We start from the raw sequence: 11,897 nt of genomic DNA on the forward strand, positions 1-11,897 counted from the left end.
TTACTCAGGACCTTGAGACTTGCAGAGTGATATCGCATTAAATTGTTCATATTTTCTTATTGCTTTTTCTATATCCCAGAAAGGGTTATATAGGTTTTTCTGATCTGTTGATCACAAACAAAAGAAAGGCTTAAGACAAGTGTCTTCCTCATAGCTAAAGTATATAAGCTGGGGTTGTTAACACCTGTAACTGTTTGACAATGCTGTTACCATTCCAACAAAATACTAAGGCAAAACTGTCTCCCATTTTCTGTGCTTCTACTTCAGTGACATCAACTAAGTAGATGATTCTGAATTCCAGGACACCTCTTTCCTACCTAAAGAGCCAACACAGTCCAACTCCCTATCAGGGTTATTTCAGTCCGGTCCACTGCCTAGCAAACCTTCTGCTCTCCAGCATTCAGCAGGATGGAAAGGCATTAAAGAAGTGGAGCCAGATGTGGCCATTAACTCTGGACACACCACACATAGTCATACAGTCGAACTAGAAGCTTAGCATCGTTTCTGCTTTGTGTCCAAGGCATGATATTCCTTGTTAAAAATTAAAGTTTCTGCTTTAATTTTTGCTTTGTGTTCCAAGTTAAAAATAGTAGGCCCTACATTATAACCACATACATGTTGTGAGTGGGATCCTATGTGAGACTGAACCTCCACACACAGGTAGACTCCAAATGTAACAAACTGTTGTGGAAAAGCATAGCTAATACTTCATGTCTCTCTTCTCTATCGGGAGTCATATTAAGGATTTAAACTTTTACTTCCACTTGACTACAAAACAAGTTTGCATGCAGCTCCACCATATTTAAAGAGATGGCATCAAGGCCAAAGGGCAAGCTGAACCTCTCTTCCATGTAGACAGTTAATGTGATTAATTGCTCAATTTTCTTTGGGTTGATGTCAATGGAACCCATTAAAAATCTCTATATTCTTTCCCATTCAGCCATCACATGATTACTCAATGCAGAGTAATGTCTGGATAAAAAAAAAAAAAAGCAAAAAAGTGGGAAGAAGATAAAGCAGAATGCAGGATCGTGCAGTACTCAGAATTTCTTCAAAATACAATTAAAAATCACTCATTATACCTCCAACCAGGAAATCATGAAAATCTGGATGTACAATCATTGCCAAGTAAACTGAGGTTGGACTTATAATACGTAGGCTAAATAAATTATCTGATAGACATTTAAGTATGCATTTCTTGAAATACATCAAAAAAAAGAAAATGTAAGCAAAATTAAAACTATTAAGAATAAAGCCCAATGGAAATGACAGACATGGATTACACATTATCAATATTTCATACTTGAGGAAAAAAATATAATTGACGAAAACTGAAACCAAGGAGAAAAATAGACCAGGGTCTCATAATCTCAGAGGCCATTGGAACGTGTGAAAGTGCTATTATTTGTGTCATCAAATTCTTAGTTTGAAAAGGAGCAAGTGAGATGCAAAAAGCTTGAAGACATAGTGAACAAAGTGTGCAGATTGCCAGAAGAAATAAACCTAGAGACTCGGGAACCCGAGTAAAACCCAAATAGCCCAAGTACAATAATTGCTATCCAAACAGACATAACTTAAAATTTCTAGGTAGAAAAGACAATGGTAAAACATAGAAAACAGACAGAAATCACACATTTTATCAATTCAAATAACAACGGATCTCAAATCCAAAACTCCATAGGCCTGAGGTGTTTACATAATGAATTTGAAGCATTGAAATGAAAAAAAAAATGGTAGGGATTCAGCTTCTTAGACAGAGCACCTAGCATGAAGCACATAAAACCAGAAGTAGTGGCTCATGCCCGTAATCCCAGCACTTGGGAGGTAGAAGCAGATACGGTCATCCCTGGGTACCTAAAACATTTGTAACCAGCTTGGGTTTGCCCTGCTACAGAAACAGATGGAGAAAGAAAGGAAAGAGAGAAGGAAGAGAGAGTTGGAGGGAGGGAAAAGAAGCAAGGAAGAAAGAGGAGGAAGGGAGGAGAGAAAGATGAATGAAGGGAATTTTCAGTTACAACTTTATTTCTAATTTGACCTTTTAGTGATGTGCTATTAGGTTCTTTTCCTATGTACAAAATTGCAACCACATTTTGAAAACAATTCCAGTATAAAATTAATTTTCAAATTAACAGTAATTTTTCTAAATTGCACACAGATCTTTGATGCACAGTGGTCCATATAAAAATCAACTTTTATCTAGTGTAACTTCATAGTTCCAGTTAAAAATTAATCAATGGATGAGTACAGTCTTGAGAATTCAACCTCAACATTCTTGTGCCATAGGCATAAGCCATTCATTATCCGGTGGTATCTGTGCATCGTGCTCCTTTTCATACCCTTCTGGACACTCATTATACCTTTTATGTATAGCATTCCTTTCTGCCCTGGACCAGGTATTTTTATTTCTCCTGTCATCATACATTTCGCTTTCCTTGGCCTCAGAAACCCATTCTTCCTTCCCAATTCACGTGCTATCCAAGACTGCATTGTACTAGAAGATCTGTTTACTTTCCTTATATTCTGCAGATTTATAGCAAATTCATGAATTAAAATTCGAGCTGTTCAATGCACTTCATGATAATTTGTGCCATAATTATGGATTTACATTGGGTCTTCAGTAGATGAAATTAAAATACTGACTATGAAAGCACCTTGAAACTAAACATCTGGCAGATGTAGCAGGGAGAGGGTTAGCAAATGCAAACTGAACATGAATGGTCAAATTAAAATTGTATTTCAATTTCCTCACAATGATTCAGTCACTAATAACTTTTCAAAACATTAGGGTATTGGGATTCTACACTTGATTCAAAGGAGGAAATTTTTATTGATATCAGTATCGGAATACCTCAGAAGAAAAGCATTGATTCGGGATGTAAGGTTATCCATTCTGCACAAGAGTCCATCCCAAGGCATTTTGATGCCGTTGATGTCGCTCCCACATCTCCTAGTATTTGCCCTTTCAATATATACCCATTGCATCATAATGCTACACGTAATTGCCTTTTGAGATAAGCTTAGCAGTTAATGTTTCCTAATGAGGTTTTAAACCAATTACAGAGGCGATTTGGGATATATGCATATCACCTTTCTCACCCATATATGATAACAATAAGTCATATTCTACAAAGTCTCAGAACTCCTCTGAAGGACTAACAGATATCTTCAGGAATAACTCATCCAGAACTCATTCAGAATCACGCCTCTATTTGCTTTCTTCCAGGCTCTGTTTCCAATTCCCTACTCTGCTCTTTACGTTGGCTGGATAACCTCCTCCATAGACAGTTTGTATCTGATGTCTCATCTCAGATTCAGCTCCTAGATGGACTCACACTAAGAAATCCCAGACTCTTTTTGGCCTAGTAGTCTAGTGCCTCTTATAGGTCCATAAATTATAGTATTGCAAAGGGATGGCATCAGATACGTCATTCCTTGTAAACCACACTGATTTCAAATCAAAACCAACATGAATTTACAAAATAACAATTGTCATGGGAATGATATGTGGGTAGAACAAAGTAGAATAATATCACTTGTTTTCTACTCATGGAGGTTTGAAATTTCTGGGCAGATGGTAGCTAACAGGTGTGGCTCTAATTTAAGAAACTTACTCCATTACTCATCAGGAAATTGCTATTATTATTTTACAGTGTTGACCTCAAGACCTTAGCGTTCCACTTGTTTCTACTCATCCTAATATCCACTGGCCTTGATTACTAATAATTGATGGATTTATTTTGTCTCTACCATCCTATTTCAAAAATCTCTAGACCTGCACACACATACTTTTATGTGTGGAAAACCTTGAAAAGGCATTAAAGGTGTCTGTGAAATTCCCTTCCAATGGGTTCTTATGTTTATTTTGTAAAAAATTAAATTTAATAAAAGTAATTTATAAAAATCTAAATGAAGATTGTTGAGCGAAAATCCAGAGGAAAATGTAAATAAATAAAATAAAACTTAAAAAATAATTAGAAAACTTGAATCTTTGTCCTCATTTTGTTTGTTTGGCTTGAAGTCTCAAACTGTAACCTGTGTTCTTATTATAGTGTATTTACTTGAAATATAACCTTTTTTATAAATTAGAAGCTATGGGGGTATTTAGTTAAAATGGTGAGACAGTGGAATCTATAGGTACAGATTATTAATATTTCACCTAACATCTTCCTTTCAGCTTCCTGAATATCAAGGTCTGATGGTCCCAAGAAGCAATTTCTGGTAGAAATCTGAAGATTATCTTTAAGGAAAAGCAGTAAATGAATTAAAGACAAGAAGGTTTCCAATCAGGTAGGGACGGAAAAGGAAAATCACAGATTCAATCATCCCGAGTGTACAGGTTTCTCAATAGCATGTTGAAAAAGATGAGAGTCTAGCTAAGAGGAGTTTTCTTTAAATTAATTCCCTTGGAGGTGGCAGTGTTTACCAGAGAGTTCCTTGGAGGGAAGCAAATGCAATAACAGTATGGTACTTTTTCTATTTTTAGCCCATTGTTACTATGTGCACTTAGTAATCTCAGGACTTCAGTCTCAGGAGGCTGCAAGTGCAGACTAGTAGATTAGCCCACTGCATCTTGTCTCTGAAGACAAATCTTTTTCGTGTGTGTTTCCATGCCACTTCAGTTGTTTATCAAAATTAGGGGCCCTGCGAACATCAAGTGAGGAATAGTTTCAGTTGACCGCATAAGCAAATTGAGTTGATTCTTCCCTGGGCCCATCCATGCTTGGTTTTGTTGCAAAGTGGAGTTGGAAGACGGGAGAATTGGGCATGTCAAAGAAAGACTGTGGTTTCATGTAGTTATATTTGTCAGAATCTTATTCACAATTTTCTTTTTCACATACAATTTGACATGGAAATTTAAGGTAGAGAGCCTTCATATTTTATGAGACGAAAAAAACAGTGACATCAAAATCAAGGACTAGTTTTCTCATGTGCAATTAAGTACTCAGAATTTAGCTTCATACATAACCTCTAGTCTGTGTTCCAAACAAAGACACATGATGGAATCTTAGGACCCATCACTGTAACCGAAACGTGGAATATGCAGAGCAAAATCTACTGAATGAATGGATTAATCCTCATGATACTGAGTCAAATTCTACGAGAAGCCCAGACTCCATGTTTGCCAAGGTCTCTTGTAGAATTAGCTGTGATATAAAAGCTTTAATCTACATAACTGATGTAATTGACAGTTTATCTCAGTTTCAGAATAATTTTATAATAATGTCACATAACATCCTGTTCATGTAAACATAGCACCCTCATAGACTTACACCAGATGATTGAAATATGAGCAGAATATTCCTGTAATAACCTCCTAAGCTATGTTACTTTAAGAAACTTACTTTTTAAAGCATTTTATAATGGTCCTCTTAAGGATAATTTTAAAATAACTGTCAGCTAAATTCTGCTTTACATTCTTTTCGATGGCAAGAACAGCCATAGTTCTGCAGCCGTGATGTTTATGTAGGCTGTTCTTATCTTCTGTGGTCCCAGGAGAGAGTGGGAAAAAAAACCTGCTTAATCAATGAAAGAAATGTAAATTTCATAGTTTGCAGCTAATCAAAAAACCTAAACATGAGTGGTCTAAAAGAGCATACTGAAACTCATTCCAAAATGTATGGGAATATTTTCCCCTGAAGTTTATTCCTTGACAGCTGGGTGGTGCTCAAATGTGTTTACTAATAGTATGTCTGATTTGCTAGCTCGGGCATTAACTGTGCTGGAGTTGTGCTCAGTATGTATTTGTCAGCAGTCTCAAGTCTACCTCCCACACATTTTCACATTGTTCTTTCTTATATTCTCTTGGTAACAGAAGTTGTACTTCTCTGATGCTTTTACACTTCCTGAATAGCCAAATGAATCGTGCCACTTTAAGTAAAGATGACACATGTTGAAAAGTATAATGTTTCATCGTGAAACTAAGATCCTCCTACGGAAGAATTTCAGTGTAGAAAGTTCTATAAACTTAGATTTGTAAGTGGATGTGTGTGTGTTCTTTGGAGCAGAGATGGTTATCTCCAGGAATTAAGGCATAAAGGTAACACTTACTGTCTAGAGAGGTTTCTTATAATAGTCTTGTATAATATTTAATTTTGGAAATATAATTTTTGAAATGTAAGAAGAATACAAACTTCTCCAAAGTGAAAAACTAGGACCAAGACCACATGATTTGCCTCAAATGTATGACATTGCTTTAAGCTTCTTCCACCACCATGGAAATAATGCTGTTCTTGGTTTCATATAAACATTCATGAATTATTTTTATTTTATAGGTGATATTTTTAGTTTTATAGAATTACCATTATATTTTAAATAATATTCTTTACTTATTAAGTCAATATTATATTTCTAAGTTTCATACATTTTTGTTTTTCCACCACTATTATAGTATTTTCCTGTGTAGAGGTGAGCGCATGTCTATCATCATGTTGATAATGTTGGCATTGTTGTGACATTATTTTAAAAAGACGTAATGATTATTTATGTGAATATCCCCTTGTAAGCATGTGAGATGTGTGTGTGTGTGTGTGTGTGTGTGTGTGTGTGTGTGTGTGGTCTTCTCCTCTATAGTTTCATTCAGAGTTTCTCAAACTAGGTGGTGGTTTCAATTTGCAATACTTGACTAGTATTGCTTCAACCAACTTTATAAACCTTTTAACTTAAATAAAAGGGTTTTTTTCATAGTATAGTTCTAGAAACAAAGCAATCTGAGAGCTGTTTCTGTGTCCCATAAATGTCTGTGGCTTTGACTCTTTTATTGGAATATCCTTCCTTGAAAGCTACTCAGGGTACATTAGGTTGCCTTGACATTACAACCTTATCTAACCTGAGGTACCTCTTCTAAGACAGAGCTCTCATGTTACCATATTGGAGCAGCAGGAATATCTTCTACTGATATTTAGATTTTTATTTTATTCATTTACTTCTTACTCTTTTCAAATATAGATAAATTAATAACCTATGATACAATAGCTTTACCCAGGCCAGTCTTGAGTAGGAAAAGGGTGTGTGGAGATAAATAGCCACTCCTAAGGATAATGAAGCCAAACTTAACGTTTCAGATTGTAACTTTTTACATTAAAATGCTCTTTTCTGGTATTATGATATATAGATTTTTTTTCAAGACAGTAATCTATGCAATATGATTTCACAACCATATCTGATGGGAATGGCAGAAGTCATAAATCCAGCACAGGCATTTGACAAAGATCCAGCAAAGCTGAGCCACATGATGGTCACCATGTCCCCTTTGGTTTTCACCTCCATCTGTTGCATACTTGAGAGACTTTTAAAATTTATACAATTTGAAAATACTGGATTGATGGAAAATTTCTTATGAATCATTCATGCCTTCTTTCAGGAATGCTATTTCTAAGTCTCCCCAGGATAGTCCTAAGCATGCTATTCCCCCTGCTTTAGAGAGATCTCCTTATCTACTTGATGGTCTTCCTTATGCCTTGGAGGTTATGACACACAAACTTTGAGACATTTTTGAAACATCTGACCTTGTACTTACTCAAGAACAAGATAATCAAAACAAAGTAAACTTTAAAAGGTCAACATGATTTGGTAGGCTTGAGGAGTCAGCCACAGTTCAGATTACAAGTCTCTTCCAACTATACACCAAGACAATCCGAGGCACATATAGCAACAAAGTTAAATTAGCTAAAATTACCTTTGTGCTACACAGAGATTTATATTTATGGGCAAAGAATGATGTAGAAAGATGATAAAAGTATTCTGTAAAGGTATAAAATATAAACATGGTATTATGCCAGAATTTGAATGATAACTGCAACAACTTTGACCTGAGAATATTTCTTCAGCACTCTGACCATTAAGAGTTAATAATACGCTGCTTGGGACATGGTGGTATGCCCGGCACAGCTTGAAGTTTATTTTGGTGTAATATTATTACAGTCACAAAAGCAACTAGCCTGAGAGAAGCTTGTCATATATGTCTTGATTCTTAAAAATTGGGTTATGGGGTTGATGAGTAAAAATGATTATGAAAGATAAATTTGTATCAATGATGTCAAAACTTGAGGGAAGATGATTGGAAATGATAACTCTGTTTTGTCATAGTTTATTAATGATAATTAAAAGATGAGCCAAAGGAAGTGAAACAAATGTCCGAAAACAAAAAATCTACGTTTTGGAACAACATGAATGTATCCTTGCTTACTAAATTCTATATAAATAAAGAAGTACTCTGGCTGCCAGTCAGTCAGGCTGCAAGATTCTCCCAACCATGATGGCTTGGCTGACTCCCTCATCAACTACTTACATCCTCTGTTGGGACCTTCCCACCATCAGGGATGGCTCCTGGCAATGTAATTCATGTTTGATCCATTTTTATGAATCATCAAACTTTTCAAGACCAATTCATTCACATTCTAGTAATGTTTAAGTTTGTTTTAATTGTGTTTGTATGTGTGCAAGTGGGTTTATGAGTGTTATGCCCATTGAGGCCAGTAGAAGGTGTTGGATATCCTGAATCTGAAGTTGTAGGTAGTTCTGAGTCTGCTGACAGGGGTACTGGGACTCAAATCTGGCCACCTGCAAGAGAAGCACAGGCTCTTTATTATGCATCTCTCTACAGCCTCATAACTGTAAAGACTTCTCGTGACTTAGCTGATTCCATATAAGTTACAGTCAGTTTCTGGACTCTCTACTCTGTTCAATGTGTTTATTTCACTGCCCTCAAGTGCCACATCACATAATGTTTAATATAGAGCTATACGTGTTTATGTAGTAAGCTAGAATGCTGCCACATTAAAGCCCTTTAGGAAGATCTAGGCTATTCTTGGTCACTTGATCTTTCCTGTAAATCTCATAATCAGCAGCTCCACAAAAGATCTTTCAATTATTTGTATTTAAATTGTACTAAATATAATAAAGGTTGAGAAACCCTCCACTATTACAGATAACATTTCCATCAGAAACTGGATCTACCTTTATACATAATTTTCAATCAAGTTTTTTTCTGAATAATGTCTTGCATATCTTTGTGCAACCTTATTCCAAAATAAGTTTGCTTTCCAACAATTGGAAATGATTTTCAGTCTCTTTCCTTATAATTTTTTTGTAAAAGCATGATAACACTTTATATCTTGATTTTATTTTCAGCCCTTTTGATAATACCAATTCTCCTTTTATATTAACAGTTTGACTTCCCTAATCACAATAGACTTTCTCATAGTACAGGAATAAATATGAAAAAAAAATGTTTAAAGGTGAAGGTGAGTTCTGCTCAGAGTTTCTGTAATGGAAATGTCCTCCATAATGTCTGACATTGTAGCGTGTGTGTGTGTGTGTGAGAGAGAGAGAGAGAGAGAGAGAGAGAGAGAGAGAGAGAGAGAGAGAGAGAGAGAGAGAGAGCAAAAATGTGTGCATATGTATATATGGGCTACACTGCTAATATATTATATATGTGTTAATTTTAATGTAAATTCAACAAAATTCAAGCTATAAGTAAACTTAACCACACTTAAAATATTTAGTCTAATGTCATGCATTGTTACACTACTGAGCCATGGAATACCAGGATTTTCTATTTGACATAGTGAGATCTTTTAGGTAAAAGTTATCCTTTTAGGATGACCTTAGAAAAGATTCCTAACAATAGTGGAGAGGGTACCTGAACTGGCCTTCCCCTGTAATCATATGGGTGAAGACCCAAACTGTCATCATAAAGCCTTCATCCAGTAGCTGATGGAACCAGATGCAGAGACCCACAACCAAGCTCCAGGAATCCAGCTGATGAGAGGGAATATGTGAGCAAGGGAGGTCAAGATCTTGATGGGAAAATCTACAGAGACAGCTGAACCAAGCTTGTGGGGATGCATCAACTCTAGACTGACAGTCATGGAGCCTCCACAGGACTAAACTAGGCCCTCTGCATATGGGAGACATTTGTGTAACTCTATCTATCTGAGGGGTCCCTGGCAATGAGAGCAGGATCTATATCCCCGCTGCATGAGTTAGCTTTCTGGACCCTATCCCCTATGATGAGATGACGTGTTCAGCCTTATTGCGGGAGGTGGGGCTTGATCCTGATTCAATTTATTGTGCCAGGCTTAGTTGACTTCCCATGGGAGACCTTAGCTTTTGGGAAAAGTGGATGGGGGGGGTGGGCTGGGAGGAGACAAGGTGTACTCAAAAACTGTTCGTTCATTTCCCGACTGCCCAGAACCAAATAATCACACAGAAACTATATTAATTACAACACTGCTTGACCAATGGCTTTGGCATATTCCTGGCTAACTCTTATATCTTGAATTAACCAATTTATATTAATCTGTGTATCACCGTGAGGTTGTGACCTACCAGTAAGGTTCTGGCGTTCTGGCGTCTTTCTCTTTCAGCAGCTACAGGGCATCTCTCTGACTCTACCCACTCTCACTCTATATCTCTTCCAGCCTAGCTATATTCTGCCCTGCTATAGGCCAAAGCAGCTTCTTTTTTATCCAATGTCAATAAAAACATATTCATAGCATATAGAGGGAAATCCTACATCAGTAAGGGGTAACGGAAGGAGGGATGGAAGGAGAACCATGGTTGGAATGTAAAATAAAATTTAAAAAGTAAATAATTTGGGGCTGGAGAGATGGCTCAGTGGTTAACATACTGGCTGCTCTATAAGAGGTCCTGAGTTCATTTCCCAGTGACCACTTCATGGCTAACAACCATCTGTAATAAAGCCTGGCACTCTCTTCTGGCATGCAGGCATGCATGCAGGCTGAACACTGTATGCATAATAAATAAATCTTTTTTTAAAAAGTTAAAAAGAAGTCACTCTTTTAAAAAAGTAAATAACTTAAAAAACATTAGTAAAAATGTTATCTTTTCATTTAAAAGAAATTCACAATTCATTCTTAAATTTTATAAATAATCCAACATATATTTTACCATTAATGATTTCCTTTAATGATGTCGCATTTCTACTTAATGACTTAAAACACCAATCTTTGTAATAAGGCCGCTGTGTCAATACTCTACAGTCTTTGGTGAGTCTTGTGTTGTCCCCACTTTCAGAGAATAAAAATATAGGATACTTAGCTAATCCACCACCTAATAGCTTTTGAGTCTACAGCCAGAAAGGTATAATTTTCAACACTGTAAGATCACTGATACAGCTATATCAGAGTTTTAGAACATAAGATTTATAATGATATATAACTGAAAATCAAAACAAGAACAAATGCTCAATAAAGCATTTGAGTGGGTAAGAAGGAAATGATCTGTATCAGAACATTCAAGTTGTGTTCTTTTGTCATGAAATATGAGCTATATGAATTCAAGTTACCAATATGAATTCAAGTTAGCTATAGGAATTCAGTTTAACTTAAATGATTCTAAAATGGGTACGATGACATAGAAATTCTGCTTGAAATGTTATATTTTAAGCCCATGAATATTTGAAATCTATGGAAAAAATCTATTAAAAACAGGTATTTTCTCTTTTATTTTATATTAATATTGAACATCTACCTTTATCTTCAACTGCAACAAGCATGCTGCAGCTGCAATAAACACACAGAATATTATGTCTAAGCATGAGGCATCTATTTCTTTTATTTATTTATTAAAGATTTCTGTCTCTTCCCCGCCACCGCCTCCCATTTCCCTCCCCCCCCAATCAAGTCCCCCTCCCTCGTCAGCCCAAAGAGCAATCAGGGTTCCCTGCCCTGTGGGAAGTCCAAGGACCACCCTCCTCCATCCAGGTCTAGTAAGGTGAGCATCCAAACTGCCTAGGCTCCCACAAAACCAATAGGTGCAGTAGGATCAAAAACCCATTGTCATTGTTCTTGAGGTCTCAGTAGTCCTCATTGTCCGCTATGTTCAGCGAGTCCGGTTTTATCCCAGGCTTTTTCAGACCCAGGCCAGCTGGTCTT

General features: G+C 36.4%; 1 protein-coding gene across 2 annotated transcripts in view; it reads left to right on the plus strand.

The window, feature by feature from the left end:
- The window catches only part of Pkia (cAMP-dependent protein kinase inhibitor alpha), an 83,300-nt gene that overhangs the window by 43,916 nt on the left and 27,487 nt on the right, over nt 1-11,897 (plus strand). Inside the window, exon 2 of one of the 2 annotated variants that reach the window (XM_050161740.1) lies at nt 4,175-4,287. The exons of the other annotated variant lie outside the window; for it this stretch is intronic. The gene's annotated coding sequence lies outside the window, so the exon portion shown is untranslated. The remainder of the gene's footprint in view (nt 1-4,174; nt 4,288-11,897) is intronic. 2 annotated transcript variants of the gene reach the window in all.

This window comes from Alexandromys fortis, unplaced genomic scaffold (genome assembly GCF_014885135.2).
Source record: "Alexandromys fortis isolate MF-2015 unplaced genomic scaffold, M_Fortis_MF-2015_v1.1 scaffold_74, whole genome shotgun sequence".
NCBI classification, from domain to species: Eukaryota; Metazoa; Chordata; class Mammalia; order Rodentia; family Cricetidae; genus Alexandromys; species Alexandromys fortis.